Genomic DNA, 12,398 nt, shown 5'->3' with positions numbered 1-12,398 from the left:
ATACTCCTTTTTTGGGAAAGGCTTCAGGAGTCAACCTCCAGGAAAAATCCGGAGTTGGAGCCCCTAAGGCAGTTCGTTGTTGACGTTGACCTCGTTCTGGCAGCTCCTGCGACGTTGCTGGAACAAGGTGTACTGGCATTTGCCTTTCTATTGGATAATTTCAGCAACGTGGAGAAGGGGGACCTGCTGCATGGGTAACTGCTTCTCCATATCTACCTACCCAGGCTTTGTGCCCTGTCAGGGCGCAACTCCATAGTCTTCCGAGACTGAAGGATGCCTACTACTACTGGTGTCCGGGGCAGGAAGCCAGAGAAGCCAACCCCTGTACCTAAAATTGTCCCTTATTAATGTTCATTGTACGCACATTCTTATGAATGAAATATTATTTCTTCACGCTGTTCTTGATAACATTTCGGTTTTGTACACTTCGTCAATGCATTGAATGATCTTAAATGTTTTGATGATGCCGCTTGTTTGCATAGTTGTGTCCAGTGAGGTGAGGTCTGGTTCCATCAGCTCTTACTCATAGCTCAGTCCTATAAGTTCAGGGACCAAACAGTCCTTAATTACGGGCTCACCATAGCCCGTGCTACATGAACACTTTGTTCTGAGTAGCTAAATCTGAAACAACAACAACAGTCCTTGAGGGTCCCAGACACAGCACCGCTCCTGTGCCAGATAAGCTACGGGCTCACCATAGACCGTGCTACTTGGAACTTGTTCCGAGTAGCTGAACCTATAACAACAACAACAACAACAGTTCTTAAGGGGGTTAAGGACTGTTAAGCAACCACCCAAGAGGTGGTGGATTAAACTACCTCTTGGGTGGCTTAATCTTCATCACTCATCAGTCCTTAACCGTCGGCACATCTTCTGTGCCAAGTGAGTACGCCGGGCTCACCATAGCCCGTGCTATTTGGAACATTTTGTTACGAGAAGCTGAATCTCAAACAACAACAACAGTCCTTAACTAAACCTCTAGACATGATCTAGTGTGTGTGTGTAGTTAAATGCGTTTGTGGGTCCCGCCTTCCACCTTTAATCATCTGTCTATAGGTTACCGAACCTGTTTTGTTCTGTCGTTTTTACATTTGAAGCTGTGTATGGAATCCGTATCAATCTCGTCACTTTTGAGCGTATTTCATTTATTCACTACATTGTCACTTTAAATTTGTTTGTCTCTGTGGGGCATACGTGTATACTTAGAATTTCTTCCTCCCCGTCACTAGCTTCCCTGTCAACAAAATAGGCTCGGAGATGCCACTATAGTGGTTCCCATCCTCTTGAAGGGGATCGCAGGCAGGTTACAGATGATTCTGTGGGCTTAATGAAAACCTGTTCCGATTAGCCTGCCTACCTGGCCCCTTGGCCTGTCTCCCTGGCCCCTTGGCCTGTCTTCCTGGCCCCTTGGCCAGTCTCCCTGGCCCCTTGGCCTGTCCCCCTGGCCTCTTGGCCTGTCCTACTGGCCCGTCCCCCCTGGCCCTTTGGCTTGTCTCCGTCGACCTATATACATGCTTGTCCATTTTTGTTCATTCTTGATAGAACCCTCTACCACCTACCTGCATGAACTCCTGCTTGCATTCTCGTCCACTAGATCCCTAATGTCACCTATACTTGTCTAAACCTCTACATATCTACCGGCTGATTTACCCCCTGTACCTTCATGTCTAATTGCCTACCTTCCTTCTTACCCATCTTTCAACTTAACTACCCACATTGCATATATACCTATCTACTTATCTCCCTTCTTACTTATACCTATTTTCTTATCCATTTGCCTAGTTACCTACTACTAAACTTCCTGCTAATGAATGTCGGTCCTGGTGCTGGCTCCGCCAACATGATTTATGTATACCGAGATTCGAATTCTTTGCCGGTCTTAGAGTAGATTGAGAATGGCTGCGGCTATTCTGATTTCAGTGTTCATACCCTTCTTGATCACCTGAACAGGGTACGGGCATTTCCTTACATTTATCATACCCATTATCGTTGAGACAGCAACCCGTCCTCGTTTATAACAAGTCACGCTTTTAACGGACTCTACTAATCCGATAAAAATGCGAACTATTCAAAATTAAAGCACCGTAATATTGAGAGGCTTCCTGTGCACATTGGCCTCGATTGGTTAAGTAGGTTGCTTGGGTTTGTACGGTTCCGCTGCTATATCATAGAGCCTCGCATGATTATTTTCTTATGTTCTCTCTCTCTCTCTCTCTCTCTCTCTCTCTCTCTCTCTCTCTCTCTCTCTCTCTCTCTCTCTCTCTCTCTCTCTCTCTCTCTCTCTCTCTCTCTCTCATATATATATATATATATATATATATATATATATATATATATATATATATATATATATATATATATATATATAGATGATAACGTCTTTATTAACAAATTTATTGATGTCCTAATATTTAAAAATTGCAAATTCTGTGGCTTTATAAGATTTTATAATCCAATTTATTATAAATTCCATCATCTATATATATATGCTCTGAACTACATTATTTATATAAATGTCGAGGTTAAGGAAGGATTAAGGGGGAGAAGAGGAAGCCGAGAGATGTTACCATAGAAACAGACGCCGCCCCCCCCCCCCCCGCCCCTCCCATCCATGGAGTCCTTAAAAACAACTCAAAGGGCGATTAAGAGTCTCCTCACGTTGGGCCGGTGTGTGAAAGAGGCCAGGAGGGAGTGGGAGGTGATGAGTAAGGGGGAGTGGGAGGTGATGAGCGAGGGGGGGAGTGGGAGGTGATGAGCGAGGGGGGGAGTGGGGGGTGATGAGCGTGAGGGGGGAGTGGGAGGTGATGAGCGAGGGGGAGTGGGAGGTGATGAGCGAGGGGGGGAGTTAGGTGATGAGCAAGGGGGAGTGGGAGGTGATGAGCAAGGAGGAGTTGGAGAAGATGAGTAAGAGGGAGGTGGAGAAGATGAGTAAGAGGGAGGTGGAGAAGATGAGCATGGGGGATGGGGAAGTAGAAGAGGAATAAATTGGAGGGCGAGATAACACGAGAAGTTTAGAGAAGGGTGATGAGCATGGAAGAGGGAAAGGAGAGAACAAAGGTGTGAGGAATAGATGAGGAGCTGAAATAGTGGGGAGGGGAATGTGAAGGGCAAAGGGATAGGAGGGTGACGAACGAGGGGTGAGGAGCAGCAAGAACCCATGGAACGGGTCCATAGAATTACCCAAATCGGCCCAAAACTACACAAATCGTCCTAGCATTACGTAAGTAATGAAGAAATATGATATATTTACTTACTATAATGTTGGTGCTACACGTAGAACATGATCAAACCTATTTTTACTCTGAAATAATCTAATTTCATAGCGAAATGAGACGTAAATATGTGAGAGGTGACGCCATAGGAAGTCGACGGTCCAAGCGACAATTATGTGGAGCGACTTATCCAAGATATATGGTCGCCTGGAGAGTGTTTGCTGCCATATCAGCCTCCTGTACACAGTGATCCAGTCGTCGTATTTCATGGCTCAAATTGTCGCAAATTTAATTGGTAATATTAACAAGTAGAATGTGTATTTATAATAATATTTTTCATAAACAGCCACAAAATATTTAATATTTATTAAAAAAAAGTGTCTGGAAGTTAAATCAATTCCACATGACAATAAATTTGTTATATAGATACTAGCGTTATTCGTTGGTATGCGTTCGCTATTTAAACTACTCCAGTCCTTTTAGTTCATAGAACACCGAACCCTACACGCTCTCTGATATATTGCTTAATTAACAAATATTCACAAATAAAGATTATATTTATATATGTTATCAGAAAGGCAGATATAAAATAGTTTGTGTTAATGCATCACAGAGATTATACCTTATTAGAGAGGAAAAATATTCATATTTTAAACAAGGCTTCTTGACCGACGCTCTCCCTTTCGATGGGAACTATGACCTTTTGAAAATCAATGTTAATTGAATCTATATATTGTAAAAAACGAAGTTTTTTATGTCATCAGAAAGACATATAAGCTGCATGTTAATACTTTGGTATAAATATAACTGAAGTGAAATTGAAGATATATGCCTTTTTATAGTTACTTGATGGCTCGCTCAGGGAGTGTGAAGGCCTGCACACAAGCCAATCAATTTTATAATTAATGTACAGATATGCAAAGTAACGTCAAAGATTTTTATTTCAGAATAAAGACAGATGTAGACGATAATGTAAATACATTTCAAGGAAAACATATCTTAAATGAAAGCAAAGATATGGTCAAATAAATAGGCAATACCACACCATCGCCAGTGTCCGGACACATGAATATTCGCATTAGGTAGGTGAAATTAAATGTACCCAACCATTTCCATTTACGCGACCAGTTTCCGTTCTTATGTTCTTACTTACATTTATTGAAATTTATCATCATCATCATTTACAGCAATAAATTAACATAAAAATGTAGTAATTTTAATACACAAAACAGAAGTAGATATGTATGTAAATTATGACGCAGGATAGGATCACTATTGCAGAACTATTCGCATACTTTCCGTCATTATATACAGTACTGGAATTTAAAAAAAATCGCGGAATTCAGAGATAACACCATCACTGGTGTCCAAGAAAAGTGTAAGTACTTCATTTATAATGATGTGCTGCCCAAAATCTTAGCGAAGTTTCTAAAATTTGCTTACTGTAAGTAATTCATGCAAATGATTGTAAAGTTGTCGCCCGGTTGGGTGGGTGTAGAGCACATGACTGTTAAGCTGCCGCCCAGTTGGTTGGGTGTGGAGCACATGACTGTAAAGCTGCCACCCAGTTGGGTGGGTGTGGAGCACATGACTGTAAAGCTGCCGCCCAGTTGGGTGGGTGTGGAGCACATGACTGTTAAGCTGCCGCCCAGTTGGGTGGGTGTGGAGCACATGACTGTAAAGCTGCCGCCCAGTTGGGTGGGTGTGAAGCACATGACTGTTAAGCTGCCGCCCAGTTGGGTGGGTGTGGAGCACATGACTGTTAAGCTGCCGCCCAGTTGGGTGGGTGTGGAGCACATGACTGTTAAGCTGCCGCCCAGTTGGGTGGGTGTGGAGCACATGACTGTTAAGCTGCCGCCCAGTTGGGTAGGTGTGGAGCACATGACTGTTAAGCTGCCGCCCAGTTGGGTGGGTGTGGAGCACATGACTGTTAAGCTGCCGCCCAGTTGGGTGGGTGTGGAGCACATGACTGTTAAGCTGTCGTCCAGTTGGGTGGGTGTGGAGCACATGACTGTAAAGCTGCCGCCCAGTTGGGTGGGTGTGGAGCACATGACTGTTAAGCTGCCGCCCAGTTGGGTGGGTGTGGAGCACATGACTGTTAAGCTGCCGCCCAGTTGGGTGGGTGTAGAGCAAGACTAGTAATTGGACGACTCACCATAGATGTAAAGTGCCTAGTATAGTGACTTGTGAGCCTCTTGTTGAATCACTTGTGATACAAAGATTATTGATGTGTGTATTTGTGTGGGTGATTGAATATGTATGTGAATGTATATGTATATATGCAATTGACGATCACGAAACAATAATCATTTGTATGCGGAAAATTCCATATTTCATTTCTCTGGATTTACCGCATATGTATATATATGTACATGTATGTATGATTATGTGTACATGTATATATAACATTAATAAGAGGAAATGAAGATGAAGAAATGATAAAAAGAATGGCAATAGTGGATAGTAGTAACACACTTAAGAATTATTCAGTAATAAATACAAACTCGTCCTTCACCTATGGTAAAGGAAAGTCAACTTTGAAGGATTCAATTTACATGAGATTAAGATTAGGTTACAAATATATCTGGCAATACGGAGTTGATGTCAGTGAAAAAGATAAGGATTGTAAATTATGTAGTATGCCGCACGCCCACACCTTAGAACATTATGTATTAGAGTGTCAACTAATTGATAACTATAGAAATAAGGAAATAAGTAATGTACCACATCAAATTGTTTGTATGTGTGATAATGGTATGATAGACAGTATACTTAGGAGCTACAAAAATTTTGCCCCAAGAGTGTAACAATTAGATGCTGTACTTACTATATTAACCTGCAATGTTAAATGGGATTCTTGTAATGTTAATTGTCTATTTGTACTTACTGAATTTGTGCGCCCCTTGAGGGACTTGCAGTAGAGGGGTTAGAAATAGCCTAAGTTACTCTATCCCTTTGAAATGTATTTTTTTCTTGTCTCAATAAACATACTTGAACTTGAACTGTAAATATTTGTGGCTTCCTGACCATAAAGTTACCGCCGCAGTCGAGGGTAAGAGACCGGATGTACCCAGTATACAAGCCGCACTAGCTATTAGTTCATAAAAGCTGACAACTTACCCAGATAAACATTACTTCCTAATTATATATATATATATGCAAATAATACAATTGAAATGTTTAAAACGTGATTATATATATGTATCAAGTGGACAGTTTTTAATGTAATTTTTTCCCCTGATATTCGGGTTCTTTATTATGCTTCATCTTGAGGCAAAGCCCAATTTCCTTACGCCATATTGATGCTCTGTCCACAGATCATTCTCTCTCTCTCAAATCATATACATTGATGGTTTCCTACACCGCTCCACGGGTGCAGCTGCAAGTGCAGTTGCCTCTACCCATCAAACAGAACTATTTGCCTTGCTTGTTACACTAAAATGTGTACAAGTGTGTGTGTCTATGTATGTATTAACACGATGCACTGAACGGGGTGAGAATAGCTTGAACTACCTCATCCCTTTGTGTATATTTTACCTCAATAAACTTATTTCAATTTCAATTTCAATTCAAGTCTCCAAACTTGATGCATTAACTCTGATTTTCTACCATCCTGCATTAATTGTAAGTGATTTCTATCATCCTTAATTGCGCGCAACTCTCTAAGACACAATTGTAACATGACCGTGTCCAAAGCTAGACAGAGAAAAACACAACATTATTAGTGATGGTAACATAATCCATTTCATGTGAATTCCATCTTCGTTGACCTCCGAAACTTGAGGAATGGTCCAGAAAATAGCTACTAAAGTTTAAGTCAAGTGTGAAGATACTTTAGTTGATACTTAGATACTTCCAATAAGTGTAAACATAAGTTTCTGACGATGCTACCTTCATCTATTCAGACCCCAACCCAAACGCACTATATAATAATGAAAATAACAGATTTAAAAAGTCCACTCATGGATGTAAACTAACAAACTCACATTAAACATAAAAAAGACCGACTACTATTTTTGTTCGGAAGAATCCTAAAACCAAATTCAACTTCAGATACACAATGTTAACATTAGCAATAATGATTATGGAAAGTTCCTTGACCTATACATAGACAAGAGACTGAACTTCAGCATCCACATACAACACATATGTGGGTGGTGAGAGAGAGAGTGAGAGAGTATTCACCTAGTTGTGCAGGCGCGGGTTGAACTCTGCTCATTCGGCCCGCCTCTTAACTGTCAATCAACTATTACTAACTACTTACTAACTAATTTTTTTCTCTCGCACGCACGCACACACACACACGCACACACACACACACACACACACACACACACACACACACACACACACACACACCAGGAAGACATTTACAGAGAGTAGGGAATTAATTAGGTATCTGGGAGCTAGTTAAGTGGTGTGGGATTTATATCTTGAGGTACTGTATACAATGTTCACAACAGAGCAATGTATAATCATTTCATTGTATACAACACATTTTGGTGAAATCCCACGGTATTCCTAGACCAGAATCATAAACATCTCTGACTTCCCACAGCAAGGCGCCGGGCACCGCGGGCTCCAGGCATAATGATTTATGTTTATTTCTCAGAGCAGTAAACAGCCTGCGGCAAAGCTACCCATATGTGTAGAGCTCAGTACTACAGATGAAGAACAACAACGTAAACATGTTTGACGTTGATTAGCTTGCTCAAACACCACTAATTTCCATTAAATATTTAATGGACACCAGGATTTAAACCTGGTGTCTCCTGATTTCACTGAAGTTTGTCTCTATTCTGCCATCCCTGGAAAAGATTCATCAGTTATGACAATGTATGCAGCAAGTTCTGTTGTAAACAGAGAAATAATATCTGTATATCCGTCTGTCAACGGCATGCTTGACAAATGTATAGGTATTCTCAATACCAAAATTATCCCTCGGTGTGAGGGATACAGGCAGGATCCCATTTATATTATGTGGAGCGGCAATCTCAAGGAAGGGGATAAATCATGGACACCTAACCATTTAGTTCCATTAATGTCCTTGCCTCCACTGGGTCACATATCCATAAACAGTACCCAGTTACTAAGCACTATTACATCCACACCTCTAAGTTTGTGTCAATCACCATTATCTGTACCCCCTTATGTATACATCAACTCCAGTCGGAAAGGATTTTACTACTTTTGTGTCCAAAATACAGTATGACTTTAAGGAGACACACTTTAAAAAAAAAACTCAATTGTCGACTGATAACGATAGCGAAAGCTCTGGCAAGCTTCGCAATGGAAAATTTTTAGCTGTAGAAGAAGTCTATTGGCATTTGCGAGAGAACAGCAAGGTGTTTAAAAGTGTCCCAAATGGGCCTAAAGAAGATACATTTTCTGTGGTTGACAATTCACATAATCTTACTAAGGGCGCCAAAACACGGTCGAGCTTTCCAGACGACTGTGGAGTGTGGAACAGTGCCAGAGGTACTACCGTGAACTCCTTATTCATATGGGATAATAATAATCGTTTGAGGCTAATATATTTGAGAAATGAGATATTTTGTAAAAGAGTATTATGAAAAGGGAAAACGCAGTGGGTTCCCTTAGAACCTCAGCCCTCCCCAGATACTCTCATCACAATGCACCGTTATTACACAGTCCTCAAAGGGCAGGAAAGCTTTAAGAAAAGAGTAACTGTTATTAAAGAGCTGGAGTCTGTAGGTATTGTAGAATACTCTGGCAAGCAAACAGGAGAGACGATGCATGGTAATTCACAAAAAAACATTCCATATGTTCGGACCAGGCCTGAAGTTTTATATATATATATATATATAAGTTATATATATATATATATATATATATATATATATATATATATATATATATATATATATATATATATATATATATATATATATATATATATATATATATGTCGTACCTAGTAGCCAGAACGCACTTCTCAGCCTACTATGCAAGGCCTGATTTGCCTAATAAGCCAAGTTTTCATGAATTAATGCTTTTTCGACTACCTAACCTACCTAACCTAACCTAACATAACTTTTTCTGCTACCTAACCTATCCTAACCTATAAAGATAGGTTAGGTTAGGTTAGGTTGGGTTCAGATTCAGATTCAGATTCAGATTCAGATTCAGATGTTTATTCAGGTAAGGTATACACATACAAGTGATGTTACATTAATGGATTGATATATAGATAGAGCTAGTACATACAATGCCTAAAGCCACTATTACGCAATGCGTTTCGGGCAAGAAAAACATTAATATCTAGAACTTAATACTAATTGAGCATAAAGATTAAAAGGTGTTGAGAACAAATACAAATAAAGATAAAAAAAAAAAAAAAGGGGGAACATGACTGAAAAAGCAGCACAAATACAATAGGTTGACAAACAGTGTTGATTAAAGGAGTGAGGTAGATTACAGGGAATTTATTAGGTAGTGTTTAGTTTTTATCTTAAACTGGTTGAGAGAGGTACAGTCTTTAACATGGTTGGGAAGGTCATTCCACATTCTGGGCCCCTTGATTTGCTGAGCATTTCTGGTTTGATTAAGACGTACTCTAGGAATATCAAAACTGTATTTATTTCTGGTGTGGTGCTCATGGGTTCTGTTACAACCTTCTATGAAGCTTTTAAGATCAGGATTGGCATTATGGTTTAGCGTTTTATATATGTATAATACACATGAGAGAATGTGCAGTGACTTAATATCTAACATATTAAGAGATTTGAGTAGGGGTACCGAGTGATGTCTGGGGCCAGAGTTGGATATTGTCCTAATAGCGGCTTTGTGTTGGGTAATTAGAGGACGTAAGTGATTTTGGGTAGTGGAACCCCAAGCACAAATACCATAGTTGAGATAAGGATAGATAAGGGAGTAATAGAGAGTCACCAGGGCAGGGCGTGGTACATAATATCTGATCTTAGAAAGAATGCCCACAGTTTTAGAGACTTTTTTGATATATTTAGAATGTGTCCCTGGAAATTCAGCTTGTGGTCAATGAGAATGCCAAGGAATTTGCCATCTAATTTGTTACAAATTTGGGTATTGTTTATTTTGAGATTTATAAGATTAGAGGATTTATTGCCAAACAGAATATAGAAGGTTTTGTCAATGTTAAGGGTGAGTTTGTTGGCAGTTAGCCAAAGATGGACTTTATTTAGCTCAGTATTTACTGTGGCATTTAGAGCAAGAGGGTCAGGACTGGAGTAAATGAAGGTTGTGTCGTCAGCAAATAGAATTGGTTTGAGGTGTTGGGAGGCATTTGGAAGGTCATTAATGTAGATGAGAAAGAGGAGAGGGCCAAGTATGCTGCCCTGAGGAACACCAATGTTGATGGGTAGGGTGGGAGAAATTGTATTATTCACAGAAACATATTGGAGCCTGTCAGTAAGGTAGGACTCGAGGTATTGTAGGGAGTGTCCTCTGACTCCATAATGATGTAATTTAAGAAGAAGGTTATGGTGGTTGACAGTATCAAAAGCTTTACGCAGGTCCACAAATAACCCAACAGGGAACTCCTTTTTATCAAGAGCTGTATGAATCGAGTTAAGCATACTAATAAGTGCATCGTTAGTGCTTTTTTGGGGTCTGAAGCCATATTGGCAAGGGCTAAGTATATTGAGTTTGGCTAGATATGAGTAAAGCTGCTTGTATATAAGTTTTTCAAAAATTTTTGACAAGTTTGGCAGTATGACTTTAGGTTAGGGTTGGTTAGGTTCGGTCATATATCTAAGTTAATTTTAACTCCAATAAAAAAAAATTGACCTCATACATAATGAAATGGGTAGCTTTATCATTTCATAAGAAAAATATTATAGAAAATATATTAATTTTGGAAAACTTGGCCTATTAGGCAAATCGGGCCTTGCATTGTAGGCTGAGAAGTGCGTTCTGGCTACTAGGTACGACATATATATATATATATATATATATATATATATATATATATATATATATATATATATATATATATGTCGTACCTAATAGCCAGAACGCACTTCTCAGCCTACTATTCAAGGCCCGATTTGCCTAATAAGCCAAGTTTTCATGAATTAATGTTTTTTCGTCTACCTAACCTACCTAACCTAACCTAACCTAGCTTTTTTTGGCTACCTAACCTAACCTTACCTATAAATATAGGTTAGGTTAGGTTAGGTAGGGTTGGTTAGGTTCGGTCATATATCTACGTTAATTTTAACTCCAATAACAAAAAATTGACCTCATACATAGAGAAAAGGGTTGCTTTATCATTTCATAAGAAAAAAATTATAGTAAATATATTAATTCAGGAAAATTTGGCTTATTAGGCAAATCGGGCCTTGAATAGTAGGCTGAGAAGTGAGTTCTGGCTACTAGGTACGACATATATATATATATATATATATATATATATATATATATGTCGTACCTAGTAGCCAGAACGCGCTTCTCAGCCAACTATGCAAGGCCCAATTTGCCTAATAAGCCAAGTTTTCATGAATTAATTGTTTTTCGACTACCTAACCTAACCTAACCTAACTTTTTCGGCTACCTAACCTAACCTAACCTAAAAAGATAGGTTAGGTTAGGTTAGGTAGGGTTGGTTAGGTTCGGTCATATATCTTCGTTAATTTTAACTACAATAAAAAAAATTGACCTCATACATAATGAAATAGGTAGCTTTATCATTTCATAAGAAAAAAATTAGGGAAAATATATTAATTCAGGAAAACTTGGCTTATTAGGCAAATCAGGCCTTGCATAGTAGGCCGAAAAGTGCATTCTGGCTACTAGGTACGACATATATATATATATATATATATATATATATATATATATATATATATATATATATATATATATATATATATATATATATGTCGTACCTAGTAGCCAGAACGCACTTCTCGGCCTACTATGCAAGGCCCGATTTGCCTAATAAGCCAAGTTTTCCTGAATTATTATATTTTCTCAATTTTTTTTCTTATGAGATGATAAAGCTACCCATTTCATTATGTATGAGGTCAATATTTTTTTATTGGAGTTAAAATTAACGTAGATATATGACCAAACCTAACCAACCCTACCTAACCTAACCTAACCTATCTTTTTAGGTTAGGTTAGGTTAGGTAGCCGAAAAAGTTAGGTTAGGTTTGGTTAGGTAGGTTAGGTAGTCGAAAAACAATT

The 12,398-nt window shown here is 39.1% G+C and overlaps 1 long non-coding RNA gene across 2 annotated transcripts in view; it reads left to right on the top strand.

Moving 5' to 3' along the window:
• The window catches only part of LOC138369528 (uncharacterized), a 29,799-nt gene that overhangs the window by 9,589 nt on the left and 7,812 nt on the right, over positions 1 to 12,398 (top strand). The window lies entirely within an intron of this gene.

Source organism: Procambarus clarkii, chromosome 28 (assembly GCF_040958095.1).
Source record: "Procambarus clarkii isolate CNS0578487 chromosome 28, FALCON_Pclarkii_2.0, whole genome shotgun sequence".
In the NCBI taxonomy this organism is placed as follows: domain Eukaryota; kingdom Metazoa; phylum Arthropoda; class Malacostraca; order Decapoda; family Cambaridae; genus Procambarus; species Procambarus clarkii.
Note: the sequence above shows the minus strand (reverse complement) of the source record. Positions and strands in the feature narration are given on the sequence as shown.